The 12587-nt window shown below is 42.4% G+C and overlaps 1 protein-coding gene across 12 annotated transcripts in view; it reads left to right on the top strand.

Annotated features, from left to right (window-relative positions):
• The window catches only part of DENND1A (DENN domain containing 1A), a 496583-nt gene that overhangs the window by 283462 nt on the left and 200534 nt on the right, over positions 1-12587 (top strand). The window lies entirely within an intron of this gene.

Genomic DNA, 12587 nt, shown 5'->3' with positions numbered 1-12587 from the left:
CCTGAGGTTGGAACAGAAAGACTGAGTAGGAGAACAGAGTTCTAGGTCCAAATGCCAGCTCTCGTCCTACTGAGTATATGTCTTTGGGTGAGTCACATGATCTCTCTGAGTCTCAGTTTCCGCACCCACAAGAATACAGCTAACAGCACCGTTCTCCATAAAGAGTCTGGTATCAAATGGGCAGCTAAAAAGAAGTTGTTCCATGACGGCAGTCACTGAGCCCTACATTGAGATACCCCTTTGTTTCCTTCAGCAGAGCCCGAAACTGAAAATGCCCGGAGCCTGTGCAGGAAACTTGGGACAGTTTCTGAGTAAACTATCTTCCTGGTGGAAAAATGGGAGAGGAAAGAGACTGGGCCCCTTGCATTTTCTGTACTATAGATTCTATAGGAACCTGTATCTAGCTATATTATAGGTTCTGTAGGAAAACTGTCTTTTCAAGTTCTCCATTTGATTTTTTAGATGGAAATGTAATTCATATATCATAAAATACACTGTTTTAAAAGTGTACAGTGCAGTGGTTTTTAGTATCACAAGGTTGTACAACCATCACCAATATACAGTTCCAAATGCATTACATTTTTAGTGTATTCTCTAATTATTGTTAGTAGGGTAATTCATCCTTATTATTTTAAAAAGCACATTTTTTAACCTTCCAAAAGTGTATAAAGCAAAATCGACTATTTTATAAAAACGAGTAGTCTGCGTAGATGGTTGGCATCAGACCCCTTCGCCTGGTCCCTCTGAGGTGCACCTGTCTTAGCAGATGCTAGTATAGCAGACAGCTCTCCTCCAGCATCCGCAGCGATATTCCCACAGTGGTGCTGAGACCTGCAAGGTGTCTCTTTACCACAGGAATGACCCTGCCTTAGTTGGGGAAGGTGATTGTTGCTTGCCCAACCTGACTACAGCCTACCCACCCCACCCTGTGGGCCCTCCACATCCTCAGTAGTTACATTTGAGTGCCTGGACCTGCCCACCGATCCCACCTCCCAGGCCCCTTCCTGCTGCCTGATGTTCTGCAGGGCAACAGCCTCCCTCTCTGGCCCAGTTTCTAACTAGCCTCCATGGGACAGAGCTGGCTCTGATATCTACTTATATGACCAGGCCTGGGCCTGGTTTTCCTTCTTTGGGACACATTCCTCACTTCTCCCTGACCCGGAGCCTCTCTTGAAGCCAATGCTTAGAAAACTGAAGCTTTTAAGGCAGTGTGGTAGTCTCTGCAACAGACATTCTAGGTATGGCTCCGATCACCAGTAGAGTAAGACCCACAGACCATGTAATGCCATCATCACAGAAGCTGCAGCCATGGAGGAAGACACCTCATGTGAGGGCTTTTGTGATGTGTCCTTGCCTCTTTGAGTTGGGGACCAAGGGAGAATATATGAAGCATGAGCACAGTGCTGGGCTCAGTGTCATTTCTCAACTGTGGTTTTGTCCTCCCCTTACACATTGGAAAGACTTTGAGGCTAGACTAAGAAGGAAATTGGGTTCTTTGCATCTTGGTGTGCAACATATCTTAGTCCTGGAACACAAAAAAGATAGAATCTTTTTTTCTTATTACCAGTTGCATTTTTACCTTTTACATTTTTTTGTTTGTTTTGTTACTTTCTCTTGATTGTTTTTCCATAGAGCTCTTTTCTCTCATTTCTTTTGTACCTCATTCATTCCTGCATTTATACGAGAGTCTCGTAAGCTGCTAGTAGCTGACAACCTGAGACTTCCCCTTTGCAGCTGGCTCTGGCTCTTATGGTTCTCATTGAACTCTCTGGGGCCATCAGAGCCCCGTCTCCTGACCTTTGCTCTGTGATTAACTTATTCTGCTGCAGTGGTCTTAGCGACTGAGCCCTTCCTGATGTTTTCCAAGCCCGTCTCCTTCCGGTAGATCGAGGAGGCACAGAAGGGCGGACTGCTCCAGGCTTTGATGTTGACCTTACAGGTTTTCTTGCAGGCATTATTTTTGTAACTCAAGTGTTCATTCAGTTGAGTTTAGTGCCTTGTAGCTCTAGAAGGCATCTCTCCCAACCCCCAGAGTTACTACTCCCCACAAAGCCACAGGGCCACACTCAAAGGGCATTGTCCTCCCTCTTCCCCTTCACCCAGTAGCTCCAGTGGTATACACCTGTCTCAAATTAGCAAACCATCTCCACTGCCCAGCTCCACATGCACTGAGCTCCTCTGCTGTGGTGAGCCCTGTGGTTTGGCTGCCAGAACTGCAGGTGGAAACTAGGCAGTCTCTTCCTCCTCTCCCAATCTGGAATCTCTCTTTCCTCTCATGGATCCTCATCCTCTGCTGTTGATCATGAATCAGGGAGGGCTGGTTGGAAACCAGGCAAAAAGTTAAACAGCTTTTCCTCAAAGAACTTAATTAACTTGTGGCATTTGCACCTCTTACACTTTTCACGCAGTATTTCCTGCTTTTCACTAGCTGTGACCTTTGTCAAGTTGCTTCACCTCTTTGGGCCAAAGGTTCCTCTGTAAATTACAGAGATGAGGCTTTTAAGATTGCTGCAAGGATGAAATGAGGGGGTCGCAGTACCCTGTAGGTGTCCCAGCACCAGCTTACACACGTATGGAATATGCTCGTTTAATGTCGATTGTTAACCATAAGCTCCAAATAGGTAAGGAACAGAACTCTTCTCCACCCTCAGCCCATTGTGATGCCTGACACATGTTTGACTGACTGATCAGCACAAAACAAATATATCATGAGATATTAATTTTCTCTCTCCCTTCCCCATTGCTTTTTAAAAACTCAGGCATCTGAATGGCCAGTTTTCTCTATGGACACCATGGATCACATTATGATTCTGGTTCCCTCTTAGGCTTGGCAGCTGGAGGGCTCTGAAACACATTTGTGGGCACCCCAGCACAACACATAAGTGCAGTACTAACCTCACCCCAGCTTGCATTTTTTTCTTTTGTTTATTGATTTGAGAAACATCGATTAGTTGCCTCCTGTATACACCCCGACTGGGGGTCAAACCCTCAATCTTTTGGTATATGAGATGCTGCTCCAATCAACTAAGCCCACCCAGCCAGGGCACCTTATCCCCGTTTCTTTTCCTGCTTCAACTGCAGTATTGAACATATTCATAAAAACTGCCTTAAATCCTGTTTAGAATAAAAAAAGTATCGATTAATTCATGGATGGTAGTAGGGCAAATATAATTTTCTTCTGGCTATGAAGTGTCCACTTGCTATTTTATTTTTCAGCTGTGAATATCAAATAACCATTTTTTAATTTTTTCTTAAACATGGAAAAGCAATTTTCATTTATGAGCTAGTATCATTATTCATAACCGAAGAATTGTAAGAGATGAGTTTTTTCCACATAATTAGAGTCTTTTAAAAAATTATATTTAATTGATTATCTATTAGAGTTGTCCCCATTTCCCCCCTTTGTTCCCCTGCACCCAGCTCCCACTCTCAGGCAATGCCCACACCATTGTTTGTATCTATGGGTCATGCGTGTAGGTTCTTTGGCTACTCCATTTTCTATACTGTACTTTACACTCCCATGACTATTCTGTAACTACCCATTTGTACTTCTTAATCCCCTCAACTCTTCATCCGTTCCCCTACACCTCCCTCCCATCTGGCACCCATCAAAACACAAACACTCTGTGTATGGTGATTTTGTCTCTGTTCTTGTTTGCTTAGTCTGTTTTGAATTGATAGTATGTATTTATCACCATTTTATTTATAGTTTTGATGATCTTTTTCTTAAATAAGTCCCTTTAACATTTCATATAATAATGGTTTGGTGATGATGAACTTGTTTAGTTTTTTCTTGTCTGGGAAGCTGTTTATCTGCCCTTCAATTCTAAATGGTATCTTTGCTAGGTAGAGCAATCTTGGATGTAGGTCCCTGCTTTTCATGACTTTGAATATTTCTTGCCAGTCCCTTCTAGCCTGCAAAGTTGTTTTTGTTTTTTGTTTTTTTTGAGAAATCACTGACAATCTTATGGGAACTCCCCTGTAGGTAACTAACCACTTTTCTCTTGCTGCTTTTAAGATTCTCTCTTTATCTTTAATCTTTGGCATTTTAATTATATGTCTTGGAGTGGGCCTTTTTGCATCCATCTTGTTTGGGACTCTTTGTGCTTCCTGGACCTGTATGTTTATTTCCTTGACCAAACTGGGGGAGTTTTCTTTCATTTTTTTTTCAAATATATTTCCAGCTTGTTGCTCTTTCTCTTCTCCTTCTGGGACCCCTATGATATGGATGTTGGACCTCTTGAAGATATCCCAGAGACTGCTTACACTACCCTCATTTTTTTTATTCTTTTTGTTGTTCTGATTGGTTGTTTTTTGCTTCCTTATATTCCAAATCATTGATTTGATTTTCAGCATCATCCACTCTTCTGTTGATTCCCTGTAAATTGTTCTTTATTTCAATTAGTGTATCCTTCATTTCTGACTGGATCTTTTTATGCTGTTGAAGTCCTCACTAAGTTCCTTGAGCATCCTTATAACCAGTGTTTTGAACTCTGCATCTGATAGATTGCTTATCTCCCTTTTGTTTAGTTCTTTTTCTGGAGTTTTGATTTGTTCTTTCATTTGAGCCATGTTTCTTCATCTCATTTTGGCAGCCTCCCTGTGTTTGTTTCTATGTATTAGATAGAGCTGCTATGACACCCTGTCTTGGTAGTGTGACCTAATATAGTAGATATCCTGTAGGGTCCAGAGACACAGCCTCCCTATCATCCAAGCTGGGTCCTTGAGGTACATCATTTGTGTGGGCTGAGTACAGCCTCCTCTTGTAGTTGAGCCTTGCTTGCTGTTGGCAGGTCAATTGAGGGATTTACCCAGGCCAGCCAGCTGGAAAGTCTGGCTCTGACTCCTAGCCACTGACCTTCACCCTCTGTGGAGGATCAACTATGCAGGGGCAGGGTCACAGCACTCTGATGTGGTCTGTGTTTATCTACTGGGCGCACAGACTCTGGGGTTTCCTGGGTGGTACAGGCCAAGGTTAGCTCCTACCTGTATTCTGCCCAGGACCACCCTGCCTGAGCTATAAAGCAATCTGAGATGGCCGCTACTTGTGCTGGGCTTGGCGATTCCCAGGCAAAGCTAAGCTGTGAATCTGGGCTGGCTGCTGCTAGTGACAGGCCTGGAGCCACTTATCAGGAGGTGGGGGCAGGGTAGGGAGCTAGGGCTCACTGAGGCTGGCTGTGGCTTGTTTGAGAGGATTTAGGAAGTTATGAAGCATGAGCCAAGACCAGCCATTCATATGGAGAAGTCACTGTTAGTAGTTTGTGTGTGCCAATGAGTTGGGTAGGATGGTGTCTCAGGGGATCTCTAGGACACGGCATACAGTGTGAGCCAGGTTGATAGAGTCTTGGGCATGGCACCCACCTGCCAGACCTTTGGTTCTGTTGGGCAAGCGGGGAGAGAGACCGAGAAAAGGGGCAGTGGGCTCTGCCTTCCTTTCTGTCTGGGAGAAAGCTGTCCCCAGCTCTTGCCTTGCTGCCAGATACTTCAGTTCCTCTCCGTGTGCCATTGATACCTTTCAAACCGCTACCTCAGTGCTGGAGCTCAGAGGGAATGAGTCTGAATAGGTCTGTGTGGGGGTTCTTTATGAGGAACTGCTTGGGACTCCAGAAGTTTCTTCTGCTGACGTAGTCCCCACTGGTTTTTGTAGCCAGAATTTATGGGGATCTGTCTTTTTGACACTGTCTCTCTGGGCTTGGGGTTGCTAGTGTAGAGCTGGGACTCCTTGCTCCCCAGATATCCCTCCTGAATTTTTATCCAACACATGTGCATTTGGGACCAGCCCATTCCATATCTCTCTCCCTCCTACCAGTCTGGATGAATGTGGTTTATTTAATTCTGTAGTTGTCAGACTCCCATTCAACCCAATTTCTGATGGTTCTGGGTGATGGTTGTTCTGTATTTTAGTTGTAATTTGGATGTAGCTGTGCGAGGAGTTGTTTACCCATGCTGCCACCTTGACCAGGAGTCCTCCATTTTTTAATGTAACATAATGGTTAAAAAAAGGTAGTATTTATTTAGCAAGAATAGCATAAGAGACACTGAAGTAGAAGGATTTGGGCTGAAATTACCATTAACCTCACTGTAAGTTTACCAGAATCCCTTTTTTTAATCTAGAAAATGAAAGGCATACATTGATTTGTTTGAGGATTAAGTGAGGTAAATTAGCGAAAGCCTCCTGCACAACCCTTGGTGTTTGGTGAGTGCTCAGTACATAGCCCTGCTGGCTCTGTTCTTCTTGATCTGCACATGGGACCAGTGGAGACTCCAGGAAATGGGAACCAGCTTGATTTTCTTGTAACTGATAATCTAGAACAATCACACAAATTAGCACGTGACTTATGCCAGATGGACAACCTAGACAAAAGCTTGTAAAAGAGAGGTGTTAGCAACCACTGAGGTTCTCTGAGCAGTGGTACTTGAAGGAGCAGCACAGACTTAGCAGGACTTAAGAGAAGAAGGGGACTGAGGCCCACAAAGAGCCCAAGGCAGGTTTGGAAGAAGTGGTGCCTATGGTGAAGAGGGTGTTCAGGCAGCGTTGTGGAGGGGCCAGGGACTAGCCTAGCTGCTGGCCAGCCCTGGGGAAACATATTCGAGAAAACCTCCAAACTTCCTTCCACTCCTCCTTCCCAGCCAGGCAAGTGCTGGTCTGGAAAACAGGAAGCTTTATCTTAGCAAAACAGACTTGAGTTCTAGTCCCAGTTTTGCCTTTTACTAGCTGTGTGAACTGAATGAGTTGTTTAGCTTCCCAACCTTCACTTCTTCATCTACAAGTTGATGGTAGTAATAATACCTACCTCACACTGTCATCATGAGAACCTAATGAGAAAATGCCAGTCTAGCCCTTAGTGCAGCAAATGATGACTGCTCTTAGGAGCTTCCTGTGCAACCCTGGCCATTATATTAGCCTGTAGACAATCTATTGGGTCACTTTCAGTAAGTCCCAAGGTATGATTATTTGTGTGCTTCAACAAGATGTGTGGTCTTTGTTGTTGTTCATACTCCCATTCTTTTGTCCTTGAACCTGTCTAACCATGCCAGGCCTCATTAGTTCAGAACAGAATTTAAAACTCTAGAACAAGTTCTGTTTACACTTTTGTGTCTTTTTCAAAAAAGAAAACAGAACAGCAAAGCTCAAACAAGTAAGACCTTTTCCAGAGTTTTCCTTTCCTTGAGCAATGGGGAACTGAGGAAAGACTTGTGAGGTTATTTGGCTAAGAAGGTGGTGTGTCTCTGAATTGAGGTGGGTACTGTGACATGTAAATTGAATGCTAACTATGCATTTATATGGAGGAAAAGGAAAAGAAAAACAGCAGATCTTCCAAATACCTGGGCAGCTGTAAACAGGTTCCTTTCTGAGGTAGGAGAGGCGTTGCTCACCTCCGGGTCAGGGCCCTCCTACCTCTACCCAATGTTCCTCTCCCTTCCTTGTCTCAGGGAGCTGTATTTTTTTTTATCCTCACTTGAGGACTTTTTTTCCTCATTGCTTTTTAGAGAGAGAGGAAGGGAGAGAGAAAAACATCAGTGTGAGAGAGAAATATTGATTGATTGCCTCCCATATGTGCTCAAACCAGTGAATGTATGCACCCGGACCAGGGAACGAATTTACAACGTAGGTGTGTTCCCTGGCCAGGAGTTGAACCTGCAACCTTTCGGTTATAAGATGAGGCTCCAACCAACTGAGCCACACCAGACAGGACTCAGGAGGCTATATTTTATGTATTTGAGCAGCTAGTATTATTTTATTATTTTATTTTTTTATTCTCTTCCAGTTTGATGCTGCTGACCTCAAGGGAAAATAATTAAGAGGGCTCAAGTTATAGGGGAAAGGAATTAAACTATGAAAGTACAGTAATAAGGAGTGGGGATTACTGGGCCATTAATAAGTCTGTAGTATCCATATTCATGCTTGGTCATTGCTAGGAATGAGCTCATGCTGTAGGACTTACCTGGAAGAGAAGTGATGTACCTCCCAGGCCTAGAGTTCATAAGAGGATTGGGTGAATGGACCCTGTAGTGTACCAGTACTCTCTCCTTTCCTTTGGCTGAAATACTAAGTATGGGGCACCATAGACACAGCATGTGCTTTCAGTCTAACAGCTCTGAGTTTGAATATGGCCATACTATGTACTAGCTATGTGACCTTGGGGAAGTTGCATTACCTTTCTGAGCCTGTCTCCCATCCTGAAAATGTGGAAAATAATGCTACATTGCAGAGTTGCCTTGAGTAATGCATTAAGCAGTTGGATTATAGTAGGTCAATAAATATTAGTTCGTTTTCCCCTTAAGAGAATTCAAACTGAACATACCTTTCAGGTTAAGGTCATTGTATTGTCAGTGCCTTGACACCAGCAACAGAATACCTTTCCTTTGCAGGGGAGAAGGGAATAAGAATAGCTTTTATTCTTCCAGAATGTAACTGATGAAGTCAGTGCAGTAATTCTTAGAGAACAAAGACCTAGTGCAGATATGCTCTGTTCTGCTACCCAGAGATGCACAGTGTATCCCCCAATCGCTACTAACTGTAGGGCAGTTGTGACACAGCTGCCAAGACGTGCCTATGCTTAGACTTGGTCATAGCTGTTAATATTATCACCACTTTAATTTGATGATGTGCGTTGTTGGTTCTGCACATGTTGTGTCTAGTTGCCATTTAAAATGTCTGCAAAATTGCACCCAGATTCTGCATTGAAATGTAAAGTCACTGTGAATGCTGAAAGATACCAGAGCAGAGAACCATGGTGTATTTTTGCTACTAGTGAAACAGATATTTGCATTCGTGTTTTCTTGAAAAGCAGCAAACAAGTTCTTTCTGGGACCCAATTAAGGAAGATAGTTTCTAGTAGATGAAGTTTTATTACGTTTTGTTACTGAGATAACCTTGGAAAAACATGGACATTGATAACTGTGCATCAGGAAATGATTCAAGTGAGTCAGATTCTGAATGGGAAGAGCGTTTTTAGGAATAGCTTAACCAATTTATTTTTTTATATTTTCCTTATAATGTATGTTCAGGAGTGATAAGTGCTTTTTAAGATTTGTCATTCTATATGATAAAAAAGTAACGAATCATAGTTTACTTGGTAGTTTTTGCCTTCTTGGTGTATATAAAATCAAGAGTAAAGGTTGCCCTCTGAAGAAAGAGGTAAGCAACCCTACTGAACTCAGTAAGTGGACAGGCGGCAGGAGAGTGTGCTTGGAGTGAGAAACCCGCGTGTAGAGAAGATGCGGGTCCAGCAACCTGTGTTGATCATGGAGTCTTGACCGTCCTCACCGGGGTTTGCCAGGTGTCCATCAGAACCAGGGCAGGAACAGGAAACCATACTTTGGGTGGTAAGAGATGGGTCCAGAGGTGCCAGCCATGCCAGGGCTCAAAGAGAACCCATCTGGACATGGCGACAGTCACTGACTGAGCGTACACTCAGGAGCGTAAAGCTCCTGTCCTAGGTGCTTTATCGGTTATCTCGAATCCCTGCAACAGTCTTGAGAGATTTCCCTTGGGGTCGTTACTGCTGTTCTAGAAAGCACTTTGCCAAGATATAACAAAAAATGTAACTGTCTTGCCCTTTGATTTACTAATACCATATTTGGAAATTTATGCACATGAAGTTGTTTGTTTTCACTAAGTATAACTTACAGTGAAAAGAATGGATGCAACTAAATGAATGTCTAATTCTAAGAATTGTGTTCAATAAATCATGGTGCATCCATACTTTGTGAAATATTACACAGTTTTTAAAATAATCACAAAGATTGTAGTAAACACATGAGAAATATCATTGAAGCCAAGGAGAAGACAGTAAAATATATGCACCCTCTAATTTCAAAGATATAAAATGTTTGTTAAAAACTGACAGTAACCAGAGGAGAGGTAGGAAGGGATAATGGGGGAAAGGGGGGAAGGATTGTCAAGGAACATGTATAAAGGGCACATGGGCAAAGCCAAAGGAGGGTAGGATCAAGGGTGGAAGGTGGGGATGGCTGGGGTGGGAGAGAGCGATGGGGGGAAAATGGAGACACCTGTATTTCAATAACAATAGAAAACTTTTTATAATAAAGAGTATTAAGAGGAAAAAATGTTAGTGTCAGCCAGTATTGGAGGGGAACAATACAAAAATAAAGGTAGTTGTATTAAGATGACATTATCATGGGTGAATGATTTCTTTTCCCTAGAAAATTTTCTCTTTACAATAAAAAGCCATAGAAAACAGGTTTTGAAAGAAAATGAGGCGCTAGCAGTAATGACTATTGAGGTATTGTATAATGAGAATAGAAATTGTTTTCAGAACACACGTAGAATTTACCCAGTTACATATTTGCTACATTGAGATGTTAAGGAAATTCCAGGTTTCTTTTTCCCCCCTTCTTCCCACTTGGAATTTGTAATTAGTATATATGTGCAGCAGAAATGCAGTAGATTCAGGGAAGTATTTGAGGCTTTGTAAGCAAATAACAACAGTGTAAAAGGTATTTGTCTAAATTTGCATTCATATAAAACATGGAGCTGCTGTGATTTCAGAATAAATGTGTTTTAAATATTTTCTAAATACAGAGCTGTAGCAGCCCTAACAATACTTGGCTAGAAAGTACATTTCTATGATAGGCCATAATTACTCTTTGGAAAATTATTGGGCGTCAGAAAAGGCCTACCTAATGATGCTGAAGAGTGAGCGCCACTTCATCCCTTCTTACAGTCATTTCTGTAAGACTCCCCTTCCTCTCTTTCAGGATGTCATTGATTTTTATTGCAGGACAAAAGGGCATGGCATTAAAACCTCATATTTAAAATTCTAGGAAATATTTCTTTTTCAGATGAGGGCCTGTGTTTGTATTGAATTATACAGGGGCTTTTGCGGTAGGTATTTTCTCACAATTGTTGAAATGCCTTTTTCATGCGTTCTTTTTTTTTTTTTAATTTCAGTTCTGAAATGCTAATTAAAATTCAGGGTCATTGGTCAATTGCATGATTGAACGTAGGGACTGGAAAAGTTGATAAGATTTGGTTAAATGCTGTGGATTTGAGTTTTTCTCCCTCCTGTGTGTTAAGCTCTGCTTCTTGACACATTCATAAGTGTCCATTTTTTTTAATTCTGCACTCTTCCTGCTTCCTTTCATTATATTAGGCAAGGTTCCACTAGATGAGACATTTGTAGTCTTAAGACTTCCTGCCAGGGTTCAGACTTTGTATTTTTGACATTGAAGCTGTCGTTTTCCTGAAGCTACTTAATTAGAAACACATTCATTTCGGTGTACACTGGAAAAACTTGGGTAGCAAAGCCAGGCACACTGGGAAGTTTGAGCATTTGTGTAGCTGGCAGCTAAACTAATGGTTTACAGTTTAAGTGAAAGAAATATCGTAGGGCATTTCCTTGCCCCTGGGAGCGAAGAGAAGCTGAATGTTCACAGCAGATACCTTTTTTTAAAAGAGAGAAGAAGAAAGAAAAAAGACAACTCCACTTTCACTGCAGTTGTGTGTATAGTTCTTTCTTTGGCTATTGTCAAATACAAAAGTCTTCCAGAAGAATAGTTCCCAAACTGTGCTGCTAATATTCAAGTCTGTTCTACAGGATCCCAAGATATATTACTGCTGAGATCTGTAGTAAGGAGGACATTTTATATTCTGGGGAATGATTTTTGCTTGAAGAATTTTATTTGTCGAATGGTAATGAGGGAATTGTGCCCTTTCTTATTTTTAAATGTTTGAACAGTTTTAAAGTACACATCTAATGTTTAAAACCTCATTGCCTGCCCATTGCTTTCAGGATAAAAGCCTAAAATCCTTAGTATTAAATTGAAAGCACACCTCTCCTTTCTCATTTCTTCCCACTCCTTGTTTCCCCAGCCTGGTTTCCAGGAAAGCCATCCTGTAAGTTTACTCCCACTTCCCCAGCTACCCCAGAGAAAAGTAACCTGGTCACCTCAGTCTGAGCCAGGTGTCTTTCTTCTAGGCTCATAAAATACCCTTTTGTACCTGCCACAGGATGTACCACACACCAGAAATTCATATAGAAAAGTTGCCAATCGCTCCCCCCCTCCCTATTCCTTGACCTTAAATCTCCTCTCTCCTAGAAGAACCTCGTGTAGGAGGAGGGCCTGGGGGTTTTAGGTTCAGTGTTATGAAGTCTGTACGGCACAGAGGAAGGAACTTCGCAGTCACATTCTAGGTTTGTCATTTACTCCCTTCTGTGGCGTTAGTACGTGATTTAAGCTCTCTGGGCCTATGTCCTCTGTAAAATGGGGGTAATACCTCCCTTGTATGGTTGTTGTGTGGATTAGGAAAGATGAATTTGAACTTCCTCATATAACACCCAGCACACTTATCATTGGTAAGTAATATCATAAATGATAACGTGTGTGGGTGTGTGCACCCGGGTACACAGGAGTCGATCCATAAGGCCCAACTTTGCAAACCTTTGGAGTTGGGTTCTCATCTCCTGTTCAGTCACCAGCTTAGGAACCCATTACCCTGCAAATGAAGTAGTTGGAAGGGGCTATATGAATTGTGGTGGCATCGGATGACACATGTGCTGGAGCCCTCCATGAGCTTTGTTGAATCAGAGCAGACTGTGAGGTTGCGTCTCTCAAAGGCA

This window comes from Sturnira hondurensis, unplaced genomic scaffold (genome assembly GCF_014824575.4).
Source record: "Sturnira hondurensis isolate 20B ecotype Veracruz unplaced genomic scaffold, ASM1482457v3 Scaffold0022908, whole genome shotgun sequence".
NCBI classification, from domain to species: Eukaryota; Metazoa; Chordata; class Mammalia; order Chiroptera; family Phyllostomidae; genus Sturnira; species Sturnira hondurensis.
Note: the sequence above shows the minus strand (reverse complement) of the source record. Positions and strands in the feature narration are given on the sequence as shown.